Below are 10675 nucleotides of genomic sequence, written 5' to 3' on the forward strand. Positions count from 1 at the left end.
AAAAGGAGTCAATTCCTTTTTAAAAATGAAATAATTTTTGTATAAAAACATGATAATATATAGCATTTATGTCATGCTCTATAGTTGACAAACTTCATTTAAACATATGAACTAAGAATGAACTTTGACTAAACTGCTCACTTTGAATACTTTAGTGTCTGTGGAAAGAACTTCAACTTGTAATGTCAAAACCTTTCTATGCTATCTAAACTTTCTCTGCCTTGATTTTATCATCTGAACAATGGGGGTAATAATATTGATTCCACAGAATTGTTGTAAAGATAGGGAATTTATTTCCTTGACAGAGAAACCCAACTACCTTCACACCATGGCCCACATGCTCCTTACTATGTCATTTTCTTCAGGTATTAGATAATTAATTTCAGCTCTCTGACCACAGAGCCAACGATTCACATGAGATTCCTTCAACCATCAGGCAGTCCATGGCTGCAAACCTTCTGTGCAACACTATCATGATTTCCAACCAAAGCTCCATGAGCTTGCATGGTTGTCACCATTTGCCATCCTTCATGTAGACTAAACACTAAAGGGAGGACCCCCAGGTCCTCCTACCAGTGAATCCCACTGCCTCTGATTCCAATCCACTCTAAGAGGACTGCGACCAGAGCAGCAACTTACAAAGCCACAGTCCAGGAATATTTCTTTATTGGGGAATAAATAAAGGCCAATAATTTCCAATAAAGCAATTCAGCAACAATTGATGAGAGGCCAAAAAGCATCTGTAACCAAACTGCACACTGCTCTCTGCTAGTTCTATCAGTCCAAATCAGCACCGTCAGGCTTGATGGCCAAAAGAAAAGGTGAAATGGGTTCCAGTTAATATTTCTGAAAGAGTTTATAAGAGTGCAAAGCTAGTCCTGCCCTAGGATATTTCCCCATCACCTTGTTCTGCAGCCAATTTCTGAGTCTAGACTGTATTAAAAACCAATTTTTTAAAAAAGTGGATTCATGTAGCTACTGATTTTATTCTATTTCATTTTGCTAAATAATGTGTTAAGAATTTGGAAGACCAGCTAACTAATACCAGGAGGAGAGGCCTTGACATAGCTCTGTGGTAAAAGGATATAATAAGCAACTTAAAACTCTTTGGATACCTAATTAAATAGTGAAATAGCCATTCAACTCCTTCTCCTCTTCTACTGATGTATCACACTCAAGTGGCCTTTTAGTCATCAGTCACTATGTCCAGCAGCAGCTATTTTCTTATTGTCCCAAAAATTCTAAGGGCTTCAGGAATGGACTGGTTTCAAGTATTTAAGCAAAATCATTTTTATAAAAAGCAGAGGAGGGAGCAGATGTGGGTCAAGCAGTTGAGCACCTGCTTCCCACATGGGAGGTCCTGGGTTCGGTCCTGGTGCCTCCTAAAACAAAACAAAACAAAAAACAACAACAAGCAAAACAAATGAAAAAAACAAAATAAAACAAAACTCAGGGGAGCCAATGTGGCTCAGTGGTTGAGCATCAGCTTCCCACGTATAGTTACTGGGTTGAAAAGGAAGAAAAAAAAAGGAAGAAAAAAGAGCAGAGGAGTTTCATTCAGGACTATTGCAGAAAAGCAAGTAGCAGAGACCCCCGTGAGTCAGAAGACCCAAGTGACTGAGCCATAACGTGGTTCAAAGGAGTCTGGTTTTCTTAAGAAGAGGAAAATGATAAAAGAAAGGAATAAGGAAGTATGGAAAATGAAAGGAGAGGAAAGTAAAAGAAAAAGCAATAGTGTCTGTAATTTAAAATGGATGATTGGCACCTCGACTGCTGTGGAAGAATGGATCATCACTTCAGGACCACGTCTGAGATGTTATTGGATAGCTTAGAAATGAGCTCATGATACCTATTCCATCCTCAGCAGAAACCAGTTTTTCTAGTGTATTTGCCTTTTGATTTACTTTTTTTTTCTTTTCTTTTTTTGTCTTAATTTTTTTAATATTACATTCAAAAAATATGAAGTCCCCATATACCCCTCACCCCCCTCACCCCATCCTCCCCCCATAACAACAACCTCCTCCATCATCATGAGACATTCATTGCATTTGGTGAATACATCTCTGAGCACTGCTGCACCTCATGGTCAATGGTCCACACCATAGCCCACACTCTCCCACATTCCACCCAGTGGGCCATGGGAGGACATACAATGTCCGGTAACTGTTGATTTACTTTTATTATTGCTTTGACATATTGGCCCGAATTGGCAGGCCAGTTACCCTGCCCATGGGAGAAGCCAATCTTGAACCAGGAAAACTCAGTCAGACAAATGCAGGCTGCAGTAGGATAGTTAGATTTGGCAGTACACTGGCATAGATTTGAATTGTGCATCTGCTGCCTCCTAGTTATACTCCCTTGGCCAAATCTCTGAGTCTTAGCTTCCACATCTGTAAGAAGGGGCTAAAAAGTCTACCTTATAATTCTGTTGTGAGAATCAAATGAAGTAATATATGTCAGCTTCTAGCACATAGTAGGTGTCCAATAAATGCTAGTGTTCTTACTACTACAACCACTACTATTACTATTACTACTACTGCTTATCACTTTCTTTTCCCCTTTCCCATCATATGCCTCATCTTGACCAACTACTCTAGCTCTTCAAAGAGTTGTTTCCATCCACTCCTCCACTCCTCTTTTATGCCTGAAAAGACCCCTTGATTTTGATTGCCACCAGTTCTTGAAACACCTCTCTCTCTCAGAGGCTGCCTGTGACCTACTATTTAATACATCAGATTTGACTTTCCTAGACATAATCCTCCCTGACCTCTTTATAGCTTATAACACACATTTTCTTCATAATTGCTTCCCTCCTAGTTTATGTGGTTTCATGATAGCTCCTGGTTTTCTCTCTCCCTGACAGATGCCAATGCCTCTTTCTCTTTCATTTGCCGTTCCTTCTCTTTCCACCCCATATTTATCCCTTCACTTGGTTACCTTGCACCATTAAAAATGTGGCATTTCTTAAAAATTTGATTTCAACCAACTCCTTGCTATATATCTACTCTTATGGCTTTGGCTATCACCTCTAGGCTTACGTATCTCAAAATTCCACCCCTACCCTCTCCGCTAAGCTCCAGTTACACAGCTACAGTGACTTGCAGGGCAGTCCCATCTCTATGCCCCTATTCGTATTTGCCCCTGCCTGGAATGTCCTTCTTTTCTTAATTAAATCTTTCTCTCTCATTAGGCCTCATAAACTGCCACCCAAGTTGCCCTAAGACTCAGTCATTCCATTTGGAAAGATTCCCTTCCTGCCATTGCAGAAGATTCACATTTTATTTAAACCTATCGCAGGGCATTTATCACATCTTACCTGATAGTGTAGCTAATAGTCTAGGTGTTTTGAAGGCACGGAAACTAAACTGTCTGTTTCATGCCATTTGCATTCAACATATGTAACAGTAAATGAAATCAGCAATTACAGTTGAATTGTACCTTTAGCATCCTTGTCAAAAGAAGAACACCATACCAATCTTTGGGCTCTTCTTAGTAAAATGAAGACATTCCTAAAATTCTGGATAATAGAGAGGTTGTCATTAACTTCCTTTGTTTTTTAGATTTATTTATTTATTTTTCTCCCCTTCCCCCACCCAGTTGTCTGCTTTCTGTGTCCATTCACTGTGTGTTCTTCTGTGACCGCTTCTATCCCTATCAGCGGCACCTGGAATCTGTGTTTCTTTTTGTTGTGTCATCTTGTTGTGTCAGCACTCCATGTGTGCGGCGCCATTCTTGGGCAGGCTGCACTTACTTTCACGCTGGGCAGCTCTCCTTATGGGGCGCACTCCTTGCGTGTGGGGCTCCCCTACGCAGGGGACACCCCTGCGTCGCACGGCACTCCTTGTGCGCATCAGCACTGCACATGGGCCAGCTCCACATGGGTCAAGGAGGCCCAGGGTTTGAACCACAGACCTCCCATGTGGTAGACGGACGCCCTATCCATTGGGCCAAGTCCGCTTCCCTTAACTTCCTTTTAAAAAATAAATTTAAAAAAGGATAAGGACATGATTTTCTTAAGGAAACATCTAGAGGTAGACCCCATAAGCTCTGTTTTTTGCTATCAATGGTTAAACAACTTTCCAAATTGCCTGAACAAAGACACAGAAGGCAAGCTTATCCAATTCACGCAGCACAAATCCAAGAGATCTAACCATTATAACTAAGGACACAGCCAAGATCCATAGTCTCTCTAACTTGACTGGAATGATGGACTGAAGCAAGTAAGAGAGCATTCAATAAGCACAAATTTATAACTCTGCATTTCCAAAAACCACTTGCATGTGTACAGTAAATGAAAGACCTCCTTTGGTAACCATTAATGAAAGAAAAAGTCTTCAAATATTGGAAGAAGTGACTTTCTTATGTGGTTCCAGGGTGCAGAACTAGGGAGAATGGGTAGACATCTCAACTTACTTTCAGAAAGAACTTTCCCTCAGAGCTACACAACAGTGGCAAGGGCTGAGATACAGACACAGGAAGGGTAGTCTTAGTCTCAGGGATGGAGTGTGGATTAGGTACTTTCTGAGGTCCCTTTTAATGCTGATACTGGTTTTACCTTTGGCCCCTGCCCACCTCTCTAACCTTTTCTCTTATGAATCTCCTTGCCATTGATATGCTAGCAAAATGAATTTTCCTCACTTCCTTAAACTCACCGGCCTGCCCAGTCCTGCTTCCGGGCCTTTACATGTTTCATCCTTGCTGTTCCAGCTGCCATGAATGTCCCTTCCCCACTCTTACTGACCACCTCATTGGTCTGGCTAAATTCTACCCATCATTCAGGCTTCAACCTTCCTGAGCAGTTCTTTCTGCTTGTACAGTATGCACATCTATAGGTACTTAATTATTTGTAGTCATTTTTTAAAAAAAAGTCTGCCATTTCCCCTGTTCTGTAAGCTCCATGAAGATAAAGGTCATGCTTGTTCTGCTCAACCAAGTGGCCATTTTGTCTACCATTGAGAAGCTCACTATATATCAATTGACTGCTTTACCCCCAATGAAAACATTAGATCCATTAGAAGAACTGGTGGAAGAGAAAGAGCCAGCCATAGGCAGGTTTGGATGGGTATGTCCTTCCATTTGGTGGTAGTTCACAGGCTCACCACAGTATAAATCCAGGATTTCATATTCTCGAACAAGCATTTCCCTCTGAGGTGAGGCCCCTTGCAACAACGGGACAAAATCTTGAAAAAAAACAAAATGATTTATCTCATATGTTTGTCTGAAATGGCTATAAAATTTGCCAGTTCTGAGAGTCAGGAAGAAACAAGGACAGAATAATTTTCACGTGGCCCTTACTCCCTCCCTGCTAATCACTTTGTGAATTTCCAGATCTGTTTCATGCTTACAGAAGAAGGAACAAGGTAGAGTACAGGCTTGGGAAATGTTGGGTTGAGAGCTGCTCTTCCCAGTCACTGGAATATGTGAGAAAACATTATTTTCTACCTCTTTTCTTTTCATCTATAAATTTAAGTGTTGCCACATGCTTGTTTCTTTCCAGTCTATAGACATATATTATCTCTCTTCCAAAGAAGAGAAATATTTATTGAACATTTGCTGTATGTCATGCAGCATGCTAGGTGTCTGGTAGCCCTGACACATACCCAGTGAGCTAAGTATCAGTACCCTCATTTTACTCCCAAAGAAACTGGCTCAATAACTTGGCCAATGTTACAGAACCACAGGATATTGAAAACCAGGATCGGAACCCAGCTGAAATTTATCCAAAGGCCATTCTTTTTCCTACTACACCACCCTGATTTAACATTTGGGATCTCCTATCAGTACTACCATTTGACTTTAAAACATTGCTAATGCTTATGGAATGAAATAGAAACTTCCTACCATGTTATAATAAAGGAGAAAACTTATATAAAACAGAAGTAAAGTATTGCTATTGCATTGCTGCTATGTTGTTTTTCAAAGAAATAAAATCACTTTCATAGGAAAAAAATCTGAACTATGAAAGGGATCGGGTAGGAAACACCCAACAATATTTAAACATTTGGATGAGTCCTCATTGGTGGGTTTCTATCCTTTCTCAAATGCTCCTAAGTTCAAAATGGTTTGGGTACATAATTTATGAAATGAAGACTTATTATTCTAACAGGAAATGTAGACTGTGGATAAAGACAACACAGCCTTAAGTACAACCTCATGAGGTAAAGTCGTGACTGGTTTATTTTAAAAGAAGAATGCTGGGAGGATTTGTAAGTGCTAAGCAGCTGATAACAGTTGATAGAAGGCAGAGGTGGGATAGCAGGGAGGTGGAGCAAGGGATGGAAGCACTCAGAGCTTCCTGATTGGGTCCTGGAATGTTTATCTGCATCACAGTCTCTGTGAAGTCAGATAGGAAAGCTTCAAGGATGAAGCTGAGACTGAAGACACACAATCTTAACAGCCTTTGGATGATGTACAAAAGGAACATTTTTGGCACTATCTTTTTTCCTCTATTTTTTTAAAATGTTACACTAAAAAAATATGAGGACCCCATATCTTTTAATACACATTTTCCTCAAATATCAGCAACCCCAGAAGTAGGAAAGGATAAGGATGAAGCCCAAAACTATTTTACCAATGAAGGCAAAGAGCATTTTATTAAATATATCCTAACTTTGCAAGAACCCTATACTCTGTCCTCCAGTAGGTAGTTTTCCATCCAAACATAATATGTTCAGACAGCTGGAGGCTACATCTATCAGAAAAGCTCATAGATCACAGCTATAATTTCTTATCACGATGGCCAAGTTTTAGCCCTTTGAAATGTTGCTCCAGTCATAGCAGTAAGAGAAGCTACAGATAAAACACAATTCACTGGGGAGTGTTTCCCTCCCCCCTTCCAGTCTCTCAAAGGTCTCTGTTTGAGCCTCTCACCTGATAGCACAAAAGCTGTTGAATCACTTGAAGGGAGTCAGGTTGCAAGCCCTCCAAGTATGGAAGCCAGCAAACCCTGTTCAGACCACCCAGCTCTCCAAAGGGGTAGCAACACCAGATTCAGACAAGATAAGGGGCTGCCCTCCTGTGTCAGCTGGCCCAAGAATTCCATGGTGAGGAATGACTGTGTGTTCTGAAAAGGCGACATCCATCTAACTCGATACAACAGTGGTCTCAGTTCTTAGTGAGAGAGAGAAAATTCAGAATATATTTTGCCAAGAATTTTGAAGAAAAGCAGTAAGGCCAATCTTTACACCTGTTCTCAAAGCAAAAGCTAACATGCTCCCAGCCCTCATTATCTGTGTTTGCAAGACTGAGCCTTGTCCACCAATATCAGAATGTTAGAGCTAGAAAGACACCAACTCTTTTAATCCCACCCCTTTATTTTATTGAAGGAGGAAGTGAAGCTCAGAGAGAGTAGGTGGCTTCTCCAAGATTGGTTAGTAACAGCTAAGATTTGAAAGGCCGTAAGGGCCAACACCCTGTCCATTTTGTAATCCACAGAAACTAGCACAGAGCCTAGCATGTAGCAGGCACTCCCAAATATTTAGGATGAGGAGAGGAAAGACAGGAAGGGGCTCTGATAACCGCATCCTGTTTTCTTTTCACTATAAATATTCAGTGCTATAAAATGTGGGGATGGGGTGAAGGCTGAGTTCTTGCTTTCACACATTGTCAAATGAGGAGCTTAAATGATGGAGTGGTCACTCCCTGGTTCTCCCAATCCCTACAAGCATGTCCAGTCCAAACTCAGCTTTTAAAAATAAGACTGCTCTTGAGCAGACCCAAGAAATCCAGCTCAGCCAAGCCTAGCTCAGGAGCACAGCATCCCCAGGAGACAGATAAAGAATTAGGAACAACCCGGGATTTTAAGGTTTCCAAGACTAACATTGTTAAGCCATGCGGAGACTGGCCAGACCACATGGCCAACATGTGAAAGCAGGATTGCATGATGACGGGTGCCACTGCACAGCTCCCTTTCTCACTCATGGGAATGAAAAGACAGAGCTGGGAAGGGGAACAAGAAAAAAAAAAGATGAGGTTGGTGGGAAAGTTTGTTAAAAATCCCAGTTTGCCAACCAAGCATGCAAGATCGTGTTCCACGTAAGTTATGTTCAACATCAGCTCAAACTCGTTTATTATTTAGGGATGAGGTTTAATATTAACCAAGTACATGACAAGAATTTAATTGCCAAGGGCAGTGTAGAGTAGTTTTTATCCAAGAGTGGTCTCTGGTCCACCTGCCGGGGCGGATTCCTGATGCCGGCCCTCTGTCTAAAATCCTTAGGGAATGGATCTTAGAAATCTGCCCTTTCTCCAGGCACCAAGGTGGTTCTTATATAAACTAAGGTTTGCGAATTCCTAATGGGGAAAAACAGCAAATGCCATTAACATTTCCTTAGACTTACACCGAAAGCACTTTAATCAAGTGCCGGCAGCAACTCTTTACAAGCTTAGACTTTAGCCTGGAACAGCAGCATCAATTTTCTAGAGAAGAAATCTGAAAAGCATTTGGATCACCAGGTCAGGTCTGCCGGACAGCCCTGAAAAGGTTAATCTCTCCAGCAAGAGTCCCATGCCATAAACAACAACAAGTCCCCGGAAATGCTCTTTTTAAACTTTGTAATTCACACCGTTCAGCAACAGCGAGTGCCAACGTAAGAGCAGAAAGGAAAATTAAATGCTCTGAAAATGATTTCTGTGATCCAGATGAAAACCAAAAGACTTTACTATCGCACCAAAGAATCTGCACCAAATTTGAAAAATGAGCAGAGAGAGCCTAAAAATTAATCCAAAACAGCAATATGATTTCTTCGCCCCCACATCCTCATAAAAATAAAAACCATGCTTTGAAAAAATTATATCCAAATATAACGAAATTAAAACAAAATTATCCAGAAATTACCTCATACAAATTTCGATTTCTTAAATACTATGGAAATATTATCTATTTTGTTCATTCTTACATCTTTTCCATTTGTCACTTCTTTTAGCTAAGAGGAAACATTCCTAAGTTCAGGAAAAAGAAGTTACAAAATTCTAAAAATTGATATTTCACTGATGAGTGCCAATAGGAATGGATTCAGGGGAAAGTTGTAAATTTGTGTCAAGGGATAACGAGTACCCTATTTTTGGCATATTGTTTGTTAACACCGCAAATCGCCACTTTCTGAGGATTAAACACTTGCAAGTGGACTCTGCCTACTTTCCTGTTGCTCAGAGTTAATGATACCGCAGAGACAACCTCTGGGGCATTCTGCGAACAGAACACGCACAGTCAAGATGAGAGGAAGCACATAAAGCAGATACTTACACGTAGTGGTTTTCCTTTCCGAACTAAAAAGCTAGAAACCCTTAGAACTGGAGGGCGGGTTAAGAGTCACTGACCCGGCAATCTCCGGTTCAAAGGGCTTTGAGAGGAAGGGAGGAGGAGGAAAAACAACCCAGGGAAGAGAAGGAGCTGAAATTCCAGTCTTTCAGGTCAGCTGAGTTTTAGTTTTCTTTGTACTACAAATCCATTAACCCACCCAACCAAAAAATACAGACTTGAAGCTCACATACACTCTCCACTTTTTTTGCTGGTCCTCTCCAAGGCTGCTGCTGCGACTTTGGAAACTTCCCCAGCTCCAAGCCTCAGGACTCCCGGTAAGGAGGGCATGATAAAGATGCCTTCAACTGTTTGCAGTGAGCCGGACCTCCCTGGCAGAAAGCCACAGCGTCCCGTCCCTGCTGCTGGTTGGGTCCGCAGGGACAAAACTGAGCTTTTGTTAATAAGGCTTGTTGCTTCTCATCCGAGTCTTCCCAGCTTCCTTTCTCACTATAACTTATGCACTAACTGCTCTGCCACTGGCTGAGTCGAAGCAGCCTCTCCCACCCACAGCACACGCAGGCACACACTCTCACACAGGCATACCCATTCACACTCAAGGTCACATTCGCAGGCATGTGCACACAGGTACACGCATCACATGCATGTGCCACTCTGTATGCTCACAGAGGCACCCACACACACTGCACGAACAGGCACATGCACAGGCAAAACAGGCAGACATGCACACACAAGCATACACATTCACACACCCTTGCACACACGCACATATGCACATGCTACACACACATTGACCCCCCATACACACACGTACATTTTCACACACTCACTCTTTTACCACACTCCTTACCTGAACCTCTTTTCTTCAAACAGATTCCCATCCTGAAAGGTTTTTATTCAAATTTAGACAAGATGCCCAGTATTCAGAATGAATAAAGGGAAACTGCATCCTTTGAACTCTGATCACGGCATTCAAAAGAAAAGATAAGATGGAACCAGATTCTAGGGTGATGTTTTTAAATATCACCCTAGCTCTTCAGCTTAGAAGGCTTTCCACATTTATGATTATATTAAAAATCCACACATAAAAACACATTAATTTCATCCATTTGCCCACAGTTCACAATCCCACTGCTTCAGTTATTCCATGGGCCAAGAAATACCCTCTTGACAGAGTGTCAGGATGCAGTGGAGGTCTGAAGTCTTGTTCTTTTTTTTTTTTTTAAGATTTATTTATTTTATTTAATTCCCCCCACCCCCACCCACCCCCGGTTGTCTGTTCTCTGTGTCTATTTGCTGCGTCTTGTTTCTTTGTCCGCTTCTGTTGTCAGCAGCACGGGGAGTGTGTGCGGCGCCATTCCTGGGCAGGCTGCTCTTTCTTTCGCGCTGGGCGGCTCTCCTTACTGGGGCGCACTC

The 10675-nt window shown here is 41.7% G+C and overlaps 1 protein-coding gene across 1 annotated transcript in view; it reads right to left on the reverse strand.

Annotated features, from left to right (window-relative positions):
• Positions 1–9580, reverse strand: part of FREM1 (FRAS1 related extracellular matrix 1) — a 161804-nt gene extending 152224 nt beyond the window's left edge. The window contains exon 1 of the mRNA XM_058301883.2: positions 9493–9580. The gene's annotated coding sequence lies outside the window, so the exon portion shown is untranslated. The remainder of the gene's footprint in view (positions 1–9492) is intronic.
• Positions 9581–10675: the final 1095 nt, after the last annotated feature.

Source organism: Dasypus novemcinctus, chromosome 8, assembly GCF_030445035.2.
Source record: "Dasypus novemcinctus isolate mDasNov1 chromosome 8, mDasNov1.1.hap2, whole genome shotgun sequence".
Taxonomy (NCBI): Eukaryota; Metazoa; Chordata; class Mammalia; order Cingulata; family Dasypodidae; genus Dasypus; species Dasypus novemcinctus.